Source organism: Callorhinus ursinus, unplaced genomic scaffold (assembly GCF_003265705.2).
Source record: "Callorhinus ursinus isolate GAN/ISIS: 27379988/994484 unplaced genomic scaffold, GSC_fseal_2.0 scaffold10, whole genome shotgun sequence".
Classification (NCBI taxonomy): Eukaryota; Metazoa; Chordata; class Mammalia; order Carnivora; family Otariidae; genus Callorhinus; species Callorhinus ursinus.
In genome coordinates this window covers 6,939,464-6,951,930 of record NW_027397072.1, presented here as the reverse complement: position 1 = coordinate 6,951,930, position 12,467 = coordinate 6,939,464, and the positions used below count along the sequence as shown (strand labels likewise).

The 12,467-nt window shown below is 42.9% G+C and overlaps 1 protein-coding gene across 6 annotated transcripts in view; it reads left to right on the top strand.

Annotated features, from left to right (window-relative positions):
* The window catches only part of MBOAT2 (membrane bound glycerophospholipid O-acyltransferase 2), a 95,260-nt gene that overhangs the window by 31,864 nt on the left and 50,929 nt on the right, over window positions 1-12,467 (top strand). The gene's annotated exons all lie outside the window — the stretch shown is intronic.

The following is a 12,467-nucleotide window of genomic DNA, read 5'->3' as shown; positions in this document are numbered from 1 at the left end:
CCGAGCCTGCACATCTGTGCTGGGCTTTACCCCGATCCCGGGCCCCAGGGGGAGTGGAATGGGGGTGGGGCAGAAAGGGTGGGGGTGGGAGGTTGGGTGTAGCCTGGAGAAGAGGAAGGGGAGTAGAAAGGTGTTTTGGGCATCCTCCTGGAATTAGGAAGGCCTTTTCCCTGGAGAAGGCAGCACAGTGGGGCTGGGCTCTGTGCTGCTCAGATGTGCAAAACAAGCCTTTGTGGACGGGCGTGGGAACCTCAGCGCCCTTCATGTCAGCTTTTTGTTTTCTGACTTTTCTATGGGAAAACTTGTTTTGAGTTCTAAAAATTCTCAGACTTCTGGAACACAGCACAAAGGAACTGCCATTATCTAAATACAAACAGCAGAAATGTGGAATGGTTAAAACAGAAAGAGTAGAAAATCCCCTTAGCCTAAAGAAGTTAAGCTGATCATTATAAGTTGGCAAGTAATTTTCAACAAAACAGATGACCTAAATAAAAAATGTAAAAGGTGTAGGTATATACAGTAAAATCATACCTGTCCAACAGGCTGCCAGGCTGTGGATGGGGTTATATTGTCAGAGAGGGAGGAAATCAGTTTTAAACTTAACCATTCTAACGCCTTGCCTCCCCACTAATTTGAACAAACGTTTCTTGTGTGCCACAGTGTTTCCAGAAACTTAAAGATAATGGAGATGTGGTCCTCACCCTCTGAAATGCGCTGTTGGGTTGGATGGAGATACTAAGACAGTCAGTCATGCAACAGATACTTGTTAGCTGATACTGGGATCCAGGGATGGGTACGGGGACGTGCTCTGTCTTCCTGTCAAACTACCAGTCACACTGTGATGAGTCTTAGAAAAGAAGAATATACTCAGGGCCACGGAAGCGTAAAGGAGGGAGCGGCTAGCTGGGAATGCTAATTAACTTCATGAGGACAGGCTGTATGTGTATCAGCCATTTACTGTATGTTCAGTAGAATAAAACAGTTGGAAACAGAGTACAGATATTTGGTGTTAAGGAGAGATTATGCTAACGTATGTTTTTAAGAATTGAGAAATATTAACACATACTTTCCTCAGATGCCTCCTTTGGTTTTTTTTTTTAAAGATTTTGTTTATTTGACAGAAAGAGACAGGGAACACAAGCAGGGGGAATGGGAGAGGGAGAAGCTGACTCCCCGCCAAGCAGAGAGCCCGATGTGGGGCTTGATCCCAGGGCCCTGGGAACCATGACCTGGGCCGAAGGCAGACACTTAACAACTGAGCCCCCCAGGTGCCCCTCAGATGCTTCCTTTATTGATGATGAAATTGAACAGCTGGCTAGGTCATGGGAGAAGATCGAATGCAAACTCTGCCTTCCACCCAGGTGGCCTTAGTGGTTGACTGGATGAGTAGAGGTTTGGAGTCCTGGATATATGGGTTTGAATTCAAACTCTGCTGAATTTTCATTAGCTTTGGGACCTTGGCCAAGTCACTTAACCTTTTTGGGTCTAAATTGGATTAAACTGGTGACTCTGCTAAGGAGCATGTGCCTGCCCGTTTCATGCTTGGGGCATCCAGCTATGCTTGTTGTTTGCATACAGTGTTCAGCTAGAAGAGGTGTTCAAATTGTGCATGAGATGCTTTCAGAGGTCATTCTTAGTGACACGTATTTTGCTCTTTTTCCTTCTGATGTCATGTTAGAGCTGGGCCATCAACCTGGCCACCGTGCACCGTAATTCGTCTTTTCTTCTTCCCAGAACATGAACTCCTTGGCAGGGATCTTTTACTTATTTTTTAATCCCATGGTTGAGCATTTAGATGTTAGAAGCTCTCAGTAGGTGAGGTTATCTTTACTGTTCTGAGTATTTTGTGGCTTTTGCTTTTGAGTCTTTTTTTTCCACGTTTTTGGTTTGGTATTTCCAAATCTTACATTCATTCCTGCGATAGGCCTTGAATGGCATGCTTGATGGGTTGACTTGCAGCTCTGTTTGTGTGTCTGGCTCACTTCCTCCTTGTTCTTCCCCATAGAGCCGCAGTCCTGGGGGTTGGGGTGGGGCTGGGGCAAGAAGAGGCAGCTGTAGCTGACCTGGCCTTGATTTCCATCCAGGAAGACCCCAAGGAGCAGGTAGCCGAGGGTCATGTCCACTTATTATCTGCCAGCTCTATCGAGACTCCTACAATATGGATTCCTAGACAAAAATGGCATTAGGAACTGCCCGAACTCTACTAGGAAGGAATGATGATCTCGGAAATGCCGTCTGGCAGGCAGAAGCCTCAAGTCACTTGAAAATTTGTCCTCATGAAGTTAATTAGCAGCGGGTAGTGGCTCAGCGGGAACTCTGTGGGGAGAATATTAACTTCACTGAGAACAATCCTCATGCTCCCATGAGAGGGAATAAAATATGGCAGGAAGGAAACTGAACTCTTAGATTTTTTTTCTCTTATGCTCTCCGTGGACCATGTTTGAAAGCCTTGTGGTGGTTGGGGATAAAGGTACAGGCCCTTTTGGTATGGCTGTGCCAGAAGTCGAATTTCAGTTGGAAAACTGTAATTCTAAAATCGATTTTTAACGTGATCTTATTTTTATAATAGTTAATGCTTCTGTAATTATTGTGTATCAGTCACTGTGCAAAGCCCATGCATTGGCACTTAATCCTAGCACTAGCCTTTGGAGGTAGCGTGGGAGACCTATCCCACAGGGAAACACAGCTTAGTAAGTGATGGATCTAGGATTGGAACTAGGTGTGTCTGCCTTTACCCAGGGCCTAAGTTTTTTACCTCTGCAGTAGATTACTTCTAAGCATTAAGCATGATGATTATGAGAATGAGTCAGTAGAAAAGAAATGCCCTAAATTGATTGAGGAAAAAAGGAATGAGAGCCAACAGGGTCCCCAACAAAGGCAGAGGTCTGTATGTGTTCGTCGCTCTTCCTTAGAACACAGATGCAGATATCTTTTTCCAAAAAAATGCAGTGGCCTTGTAGCATATTGTGCTTAGGATCTAAGGTTTTTGAATATTCTCAATTCTCATAGGGAGGAAAACCTGTTACTTGGCAATAGGATGTTTAGGTTCCGTTGGATTTCTGAAAAATCTTGAGGACATAGCATCATTCCATAAAAGCCTGAACTCAGGAAAGGGCATGATTCAGTTTCGTTTATGTCATTCAGTCAATTATAGTATCTCTTTTGGAGGTATTTGGATTCTAAATTTTATTTCTAATTGTATACTGGATCTCTCTGTTAAGGAGGGTTTGGTCATCCTTGAGCAAGTTTTTTTTTTTTCCTCCTTAGGATTAAGCAAGGGTTTTTATGCAAAGCAGGGGGGTTATATTAATGTAGGGATGCTAATAAGACTGACACACATCCGTTGGTAAATAAAGGTGTTACTTTGGGCGATGCTGTTCATCTGAATGTGTTAGAGTAAAGAGAAGTTTGCAAGGATTACTTGTGTGATGAGGTTCTGCCACATCAGGTCTATCTAAAAATGTCAGATTAATAACTAATACCCCAAATTAATCACTTAAAAAATGAAAGAGTTTTGGCAATATTATCCAATTAAATGATATATCCTTTTTGTTTTGAAGATAACAATTCATATATTATCAAAAATAACTGCTTCGTTGTGATAATTAAAAATAAGAGTACTTTTCATTGGAAAAATATAAGGACTCATTTTTTGGTTTTAGATACTTCTGGAAACTAATTTTACTTTTACATTAAGACCTTCATCCTTGCCAGCATGTTGAAAGAAAAATTAAAAACTCACATAACCATCTGTTAGAATGATGAGCAAAATCACTCAGTAATATGTCATAACACATGCCACTTACATAAAATATGTGGTCCTTGTCGAAGTTTTGTGAGAATAAAAGCTTCGTGACTGTTTTCTTCTTAACTTTTGAGTAAGAAGTGAGGAAATGGTTTTGGAAAATTAGGGCTTGCTAACGGATGGAAGTACCTGTGGTGTATCCTTATAGTAACCTGTTCACATGTGTGAGTTTTGTCTTCACAGTGTTAGAAGCAGTATGATTTAAGAGAGAGCCCTTGGACTCTGACTTTGGCATTTGAATGATGGAGGGACTTCTAGGTGCCAGTCCCTTTGTGGAGTGCTTTTTACAAATATCCCAATTAACTGTCCCAACAGGCCTACTTAGGAGGTATTCCTAAGGTCCCAGAGGTCAGTTCACTTGACCACAGTCGCAGAACCAGTAACTGTCAGGCATGGAAGTCTGTGAAATTCATGTATGTTGTTAGATTATTTACCAACATTCTTTTAAAGATTTGTTGTTGCTGTCTTTTAGAAGATTTTCACCTGTTTACCAGACAGCATACAAATCCTATTTATTTTTTGGAAGAGTAACAAGCACCATTGAGGCATTGTATTTTGACTGGCTTTTTCTTAGTCTTCATTAGAATGAAGTGTTGGGGTCTTTTAAAAATGCTTTAACCTTTAAATAAATATCCGAATAACAGTGATTTTAATCTCTAAAACCTCTCCCATTCTTTAAACTTGTTCAGACTTTTGTAAGTGCTGTAAGTCAGGTCGATATTTACTAAAATACATAATATGGATTCTAAAATGTTGTTTCAATGTCAATTGACGAGAAATAGAATTTTAAAATACTTTTAGATAAATTGATTTGTGTAGGGAAAATAGTGCCGACCTCCTCCTACTTGTTGCTAGCTTACTAAATAATTCATATTTCGAGCAGTTATGGAAAGATAGACAGATGGTAATAGATGACCTACCTGAGGACCCAGAACACGGCCTGGCCAGGCATTTTGGTGAAAGGGTATGATGGTGGGTGAGCGCGGGCATCTGTTTTTCACAGTGAAAACTGAGCTTTCACTTAATGAAGACCGGAAGGAGATGGGATTACACGTCTTTTCCTGGCCTAGAAATTAATCTTGCGGTTATTACAAAGGATGTGCCCTTAGCATGACTTGTCTTGGGAAGAAGAGAGGATTGGGTTGGGCTAGGCACAGTTGGCCTTCCAGAGTTTTGGAAACTCTTGTCTGGAACTCCTATGGTTGGAACAATTTCCTTTTAAAATTCCAGTGATTAGAAAGCTGTCTCTTAGATTACTATGCAAAGCTTTTTTCTTAAACACGAGAGCACTAAAATGTTTAGAAAACAGACTTAAAGGATTGAAAAAAATATCCAACGAAAGAGAAGGATAAAAGTTAAGAGGTGAATAGGATAAACTCCCTGAAGGACAGCAGAACATTAATTATTAATAATGTAGTGGTGGTAATAGCTAAATTACCATTAACAGCCGACATTTATTAAATCCAACTTCTATGTCAGATACACGTCAAATGCTGAAGTGAATTCCCACATGGTCATCACGACTGCCCAGTGCTGGAAGCCTGTTCTCTCGGCGTCATGGTTGAGAGCCGTGCACCTGCCCCAGGCCCATACAACTAGTCCTCAGCAGGCCCAGAGCTTGAAACCAAACCTGTTCAGTACCAGAGCCCATGCACCCGGCCACTAACCTCAGCTCCTCCCCAGCCGTACCAATGTGTGGATTTCCTATGGGAAACACTCAGTGTCCCAGCCCTTTTATTTCGGGGTTGTTTTCCTTCCTTGTTATTTGGTGTGCATACAAGTAATATAAATTAATCTTAGTTTGAACACTGTATTGGGAAGTTAAAACTTGTAATTCTAAATCTTGGGTAATTTTTTTTTTTTTTTTAAGATTTATTTATTTTAGAGAGAGGGAGCACAAGCGGGAGGGGCAGAGGGAGGGAGAATCTCAAGCAGATTCTGTGCTGAGCGTGGAGCCCGATGCAGGGCTTGATCTCACGACCTGAGCCAAAACCGAGTTAGATGCTTAACCGACTGTGCCACCTAGGTGCCCCTCTGGGGTTTAGGTTCTTAATTTACCTGCACTTCATTTGATGGCTTCTATAAGTAAATCATTCTTCTTATCCCCAATACCTAACAGAACATACTTTTATTAGCAATATATTTTCTGTACCAGGAATTCTCACCTCTTGGGAGTAAAGGGAGATTATATCATAATTTAGGGGAATGGGATCATAATTCTGATATGTCGCACCCCACCACCTCCACCAAGCAATGAAACAAAAAGAGTGCCGGCAGAATTTGACATCTGATTGAATGTTTATGTCTGCTGACATGAGGCAGATGTTCTCCCACCTCCCCTCACGGTTTTCCAGTGTGGGGGCTTACCTGGATGCTCTGTCTTTTGTCTCTCCTGATCACCATGGTCTGCCCTCCTCTAGATCATAGTTAGCAAAGTGTGGTCCAGAGACCCCTGGGAGTCCCTGAGGTCCTTCTAGGAGGTGGAAAGGTCAAAACTATTTCCATAATGACATTTAGACATTATTTGCCTTTTTCATTTTCATTCTCTCGTGGGTAGACAGTGGGGCTTTCTCCAGAGACTGCGTGCTGGGTGATACTGCATTAGAGCATTTGTGAGTTTAGGTATCTTCTGTTAAGTCAGACATGAAGGAGACTTACACAAGTGTAAAACATTGCCCCTCTTCTCATTAACTGTTTTTAAAATATACTTAGAAAATATATTTTTCCTAAAAGTATTGTTTATATTGGCATGTACTAGGTTTATCATTATTTTTGAATTAAATATTTTTAAAATTCTCAGTTTTATTCTAGTGTGGTAAAGACTCGTGGCTCTTGCTTATGCAGGTTATGCTTCTTTGGTTTCCTCAATAATTTTTAAGTGGGTACAGGATCCTGAGACCGAAAAATCTGAGAGTAGCCTCTTTAGAATTCTTTGATGCCTCCCGTGTGGGCTTTGTGGAGCCCTCACCCAGCCACCGTCATTGAAGGCACCTGAGCGCCTCGCCGGTGTCCTTTATGTTTGTGCTCTCACTGTCCACTTGCCTGGTACATTCTGCTTCTCAAATCTGTAAGTTCTGGAACCCTCAGAGAGCACTTCCGTGTGCTTATGTACTCCCTTGCTCCCCCTGGCTCCGTCCACGACGGGCCGCCTCCCTGGTGGTACAGGAAATGACAGAGACATGCACCCAGAGCCCAGAAACCGTGATGTCTCCACTCCGCTGTCCCTGGTTCTCCCGGTCAGTGTCTTCCTGACCTCGCTTTCTGTTTTTCTCTAGTTTCTCACAACCTCTTCATCATTCCACACACCACCAGGCAAACGTCCAGGCTGGGGTGGACACAGATCTTTAATGTACTTGGGCAGCCAGGTGTTTGAGAGAGAGCCACACGGGGCTGCTATGGATGGCTGTTTCTTATTTCACCTAAGTCTTTATGTTCTTGCAGATTATTTTAATGGATGTTTTTCAGTTTTGTTTCCCATTCTTTTCAAAGATTACTCTGAATTTCAGTGACCTTTAAGTCCATTCACCTTATCTCTATATTCTCACACTTAGCAGACAATGTAAGTTCTTAATTAAAATTTCTGGGACGGAGATGAAGATAATCCTCGGAAGATCATCCTTAAAGATGCAGGGTAAGGTGTTAGAAGGGGTAGCAGCAAGGAGGAAGAGGAGGGGAACGGCCCCGGCAAGGAGGGGATGTGAGCTGGTGGTCTGCAGGTGGTCCTTCCCAAACAGAGAAGGATGCTGCCCCCTCCCTTGTCCCGTTCATGCCACACCCAGCCCGCATGTGGAACCAAACACATCTTGGGCCTCAGCTGTCTTCTTCCTTGCTGACGCCCTCTCTGGCATCCTCCAGCGGGGCAGCCAAGGCAGGTATGGGAGGGGGTCCTTGCTGCTCCCTGTCCCCTCCACGTCTAGCCGTCACTAAGAACTCTTGGTGCTTCGGTTTCCTCTTGGGTTGTTCTGAAGTTTAGACCTTTGTAGGCAAGTAAAATAGCAACTGCCATGTAGCGAGCCTAATCATTAGCTGCTGCTGTTCCCTCCCTCCCGATGCCTCAAGTCCATGGCTGCCCAGGGGTCATGCACGTGAGTCTGGCCTCTGCTCTGCTGCCCCGATGGGCTGTTAAAATGTCTGCCTGACCGTGGCTCTCTTCTGCTTTGGACTGTGCACGGGCTCCTTTGAGCTTGGCAGCTTGGCAGCGCCTTTGTGCCTTTGCCCTGCCTTCCTTTCCTCCCTCGGTTACCGCTCTCACTCCTCAACTCTGACAGGCCCAGCCATAATGGGCCATTTGTAGTTCTGAACACACACTCTGCTGTTTTACACTTGGTCCCTTTGTGTTTGCCGGGAGCCCCCCACCCCAACATGCATTCCTGCTGGTCCTGCTGGGTGTGACCTTGGAGCCCAAGCCCTTCCCCCTTCTCGCCAGAAGTAGTTGGTCTCACCTTGTACAGCTCCTGTATATCACATATTATGCTGTGCTGGACAAATTTGTTCACAGGCGGAGCAACGCTGTGGTTGAGATCCCGGCTAGAGAGCCACACCGCCCCATCCTGCTCACCCGCTTGCTAGCTTGGCCACACTGAGATACTTAGCTTCTCTCTCTCCCTTTTTTTTTTTTTTAAGATTTATTAATTTCAGGGAGAGCGAGCATGAGAGGGGGGAGGAGAAGGGGAGGGGGAGAGAATCGCAAACAGAATCCCCACTGAGCATGGAGCCCGACATAGGCCTCGATCCCATGACCCTGAGATCTTGACCTGAGCTGAAATCAAGAGTCTGACGCCCAGGCGACCCTGAGTCACTTATTCTCTAGCCTCAGTTTCCTCATTTGTACATTAGGATTAATAATAATTCCTACCTCATAGGACTGTAGCAAAGATGAGGTATACTGTATTTCATGAAGTGTAAAATGTCAATGATTGTAAGATATGCTATCATTTTACCTACCACTGACGAGGATTACTTGCTGTCAGTTGGGAGAGCATTCTTGATTTCAGAGATGCTAAAATGTGAAAGTACATGAGTATCAGGTTTAGTGACACACAGAGCCCCTTGGGTGGTGTGGGGCGGGTGCCAGGCGTGTGTTACCTGGTACGTGCTCACCTCCCTTACTGGACTTGGAACCTGAGAGGACAGGGACTGAGCTGTATTCGATTTTGTGTCCTCAGAATCTGGTCAGACAGCATTAGCGATTGGGTTGTGTATCTGAATGGCCTCTGCTCATGAGCTGACCATTTTCTCAAACCTACAGCCAAAGGCAGACTGAAGTATGTTCCTCTTCTTCCAGGTCCCAGTGTCTGAGTAGCCCTGACCAGCTCAGCTTTTACTCAGCTCTGGGGGTGTCTTCTTCCTATTCCTACTTTTTAGATCTTTGGTATTATGAGACAAAATATGGATGATGGAAAACTGTAATTGACAGTCTTTCTCTTGCTTTTAGGAGCTTTGAAGAGTTAATTGAATCACTTTCTTCCCCCTGCTTTCCTCCTATAAATTTTTCACTCCGAAGTTTAATAGCAGAAAGATGAGTGGTCTTTTGTGTGGGTGGGGAGGGAGGTCAGGACCTTATATTAAAATGCAGCCCCTGAGGAACAGGGAGTGACAGGTTTCTAATCTTCTTCTTGGTAGGGGCCCAAGATCTTTGAATTGGGGACTGGTAGGGGTGATGTGAAGCCTTTTTCAAACATTCGTTGTTTTCAGAGTCCTGGTTTTAGTAGCATGGAGAACAGGCTGAAATCTGGATATGTTTTTTTGTGGATAATTGTCTTTCTCAGTTGCTCCCAAGATTCTGTCATTACATTGTCTGCCAGTTGTAGTTCTTGATGTTACTAAAAGCTTTAAGTTTATGCAAATTGATTGACTTACTAGGAGAGGCTGAGGTGGGGGACTACTAATCAGATGATATTTTGAACTAAAATCCAGAGATCTTAAATCTCGATGTAAATTATAAAAGTCTATATTTTGAAAGATAAAATAACCTTGCTTAATGCAACAGCCAAAACCCAATTTTATTTGTACATTTGAGTCAACTTTGAGAACAATTAAGTGACTTCATTATGTTACTGAACCAGGTATGGGAGCAAAAGTTGGATTTTTTTTTTTTTTTTTTAAAGCTGAACAATAGCTGGGTGGTTTGGTTCCTTTCAGTCATCGGTAAACAAAGTGAGAACAGGAAAGAATGGAGTGACTTCATATATCACTGTCACTATTTGTGTCTAGTCTAGTGAATACAGCTAAGCTCCTCTCCATTTCTTTCTGTGAATAAGGCTTCATAAAAGAACATACGAAATCCCTCAGGACTTTTATTATATTTGTAACTCAATGCGGTCTCTTTGTTCCGGCTGGGAGGACACCTGGTCAGAAAGGCAGGGTACATCACTCAGCCAGCCCAGACTTCCCAGGGACAGTGGCGTTTTCTTAAGGAACATAAGATTACTTGCCGGTGTCTAGGAAGGAATCAAGAGTGTTTTCTGGTCACCAAAGACCAGATTCTGTACTCAGGGAGAAGCCTTAAAGTGGGGATCCTGAAGAGGTGGTTACTTGACCCTACAAAGGACAACAGCTTCTTAACGTGACGGCAGACACCATGAGGGACCTCTGAATCTTATGTAAAGATGGCATGGCTGCCTTCTGCTGGTAAAGCAGGTGGTTTTTTAGTGTTTAAAAAATTCTTCTGTTAGAGTAGTAAATATAGAGATGATTTCCCATTGACAGAACTCAGTTCACTCCTTCTAGGGAGGTCTGGCAATCTCCTCTTGCCATCAAGACTTCACTAGGTATGGGTAAGTTCCTTCTTTTCTGGGTCTATGTTGGAAGTTTAATTTACCTCTAACACATATAATGTTTCTGTACTAGCCTACCAAAACGCGTTCTAACTGATGGGACTTCCAGCCATGGAGGAATGAAGAGGTTGACAAATTTTCTCCCCCAACCAAAACAGCTATAAAACTGGACAAACTCGTCAAAACCATTTTAGGGCTCTGGAAATTGACCAGAAGCAAACAACATTTTGAGAAGCATTTATTCATTAAAAGAAACTGCTAAACTTGGAGAAAGAATAATGGGAACTGGTGGTATTCTTGCCTGGGGTTACCTCCACTCCTCACTCCTTAGCAGAGGAATCCTGCTATTGCAGGGCTGGCCATGGACACAGCAGCTTTAATGCCAGAAGCAGCTGACTTGGTTTGGAGGGCAAAAAACTCACGCAGTGGTGAACAGAGAATGCCTCCAGCCCTGCTGTCCTGCAGATGTGGAGCATACATTGAATTGGGAGACACTGGAAATAAGAGAGCCATAAAGGAGCTTGAGAAGATCTCCATGCTGCACTGGCTGCCTGGAGGCTGCATCCAGGCATAGGGGAGGCCTGAGAGGGCCTGGGGGAGAGTACAAGCTGGGGCAGACCTCACAAGCCCTGGACTGTGAACGAGTTCTCTAACCCACATGTAGATACGTAGGCAGACAGCAGTGCCTTACTGGCTGATGGTGTTGGAACACAAGCTCTGACCACTGAGCTATGCAGACGTGGGTGACCCCTAGAACGAGACTGAAAACTAAAACCCAAGTATTTAAAAAACTGAGCAGAGACATCGGCTGCTGCATACCATGGGTGAGAAAGAGTCAGCAGATTAAGTCCGAGCTAAAAAAGAACAGCACAACAACAATGCTGAAGAAAAAAAACAAAACAAAACAATCAAAACTGAGTTTACTATATTATTTACTATGTCCAGTTCTAAATAAAAAATTAGGACAAACGGGGGAAAAGGCAGTCAACTGAAACTGCCTCTAAATAGATCCAGATGTTGGATTTACCAAAGATTTCAGAGCAGCTATTATAAATATGTTCAAAGAAATAAAAGAAGCTATGATGACCATGAGTCAACAAATAGGGAATATCACTAAAGAAATAGAAACTATTCATAAGAACCAAATGAAAATCCTAGAGTTGAAAAGTTAGTAACTGAAATGAAAAACCTACTGACTGCACAACATAGTGATTTGTGATAGCCAAAGAAAGAATCCGTAAACTTAGAGGTGGATCAGTAGATATTAGTCAGTCTGTCAAAGAGATGTAAAACATACCAAAGAAAAGCAAACAGCTTCCAATTTTTATGGGGCAACATCATGCACACCAACATGTGCATAGTCAGTGCTCCCAAAGGAGAGTAGAAAGAGGAAAAGCATTTAAAGAAATAATGTCCATCAGTATTCCAGATTTGATGAAAACTATAAATCTGCAGACCCAAGAAGCTCAGCAAACCCCCAGTAGGATAAACAAGCCAATCTTCACTAAGATACATTATAATCACACTGTTGAAAGACACTGAGAATGAGGACATCTTGAAAGCAGCAGGAGAAATTATTTAGGAGGAACAGTGCAGTTCTTACCAGAAACAATGGAGGCTAGAAGGAAGTGGAATGACGTATTCTAAATGCTGAAAGAAAAAATTTTCAACCACAAGTTCTATAGCCAGCAAAATTATCCTTCAAAAATGAAGGTGAAATAAAGACATTCCCAGATACTCAAAAGACCTGCCTTACAAGAAATTCTAAAGGAAGTTGTTTGGGTTGAAAGGTAATATAACAGATAGTAATTAGAATCCACAGGAAGAAATGAAGAGCTCCAGAAATGGTAAATGTCGGTGGTGAATAGAAAAGATGGTGTACATAT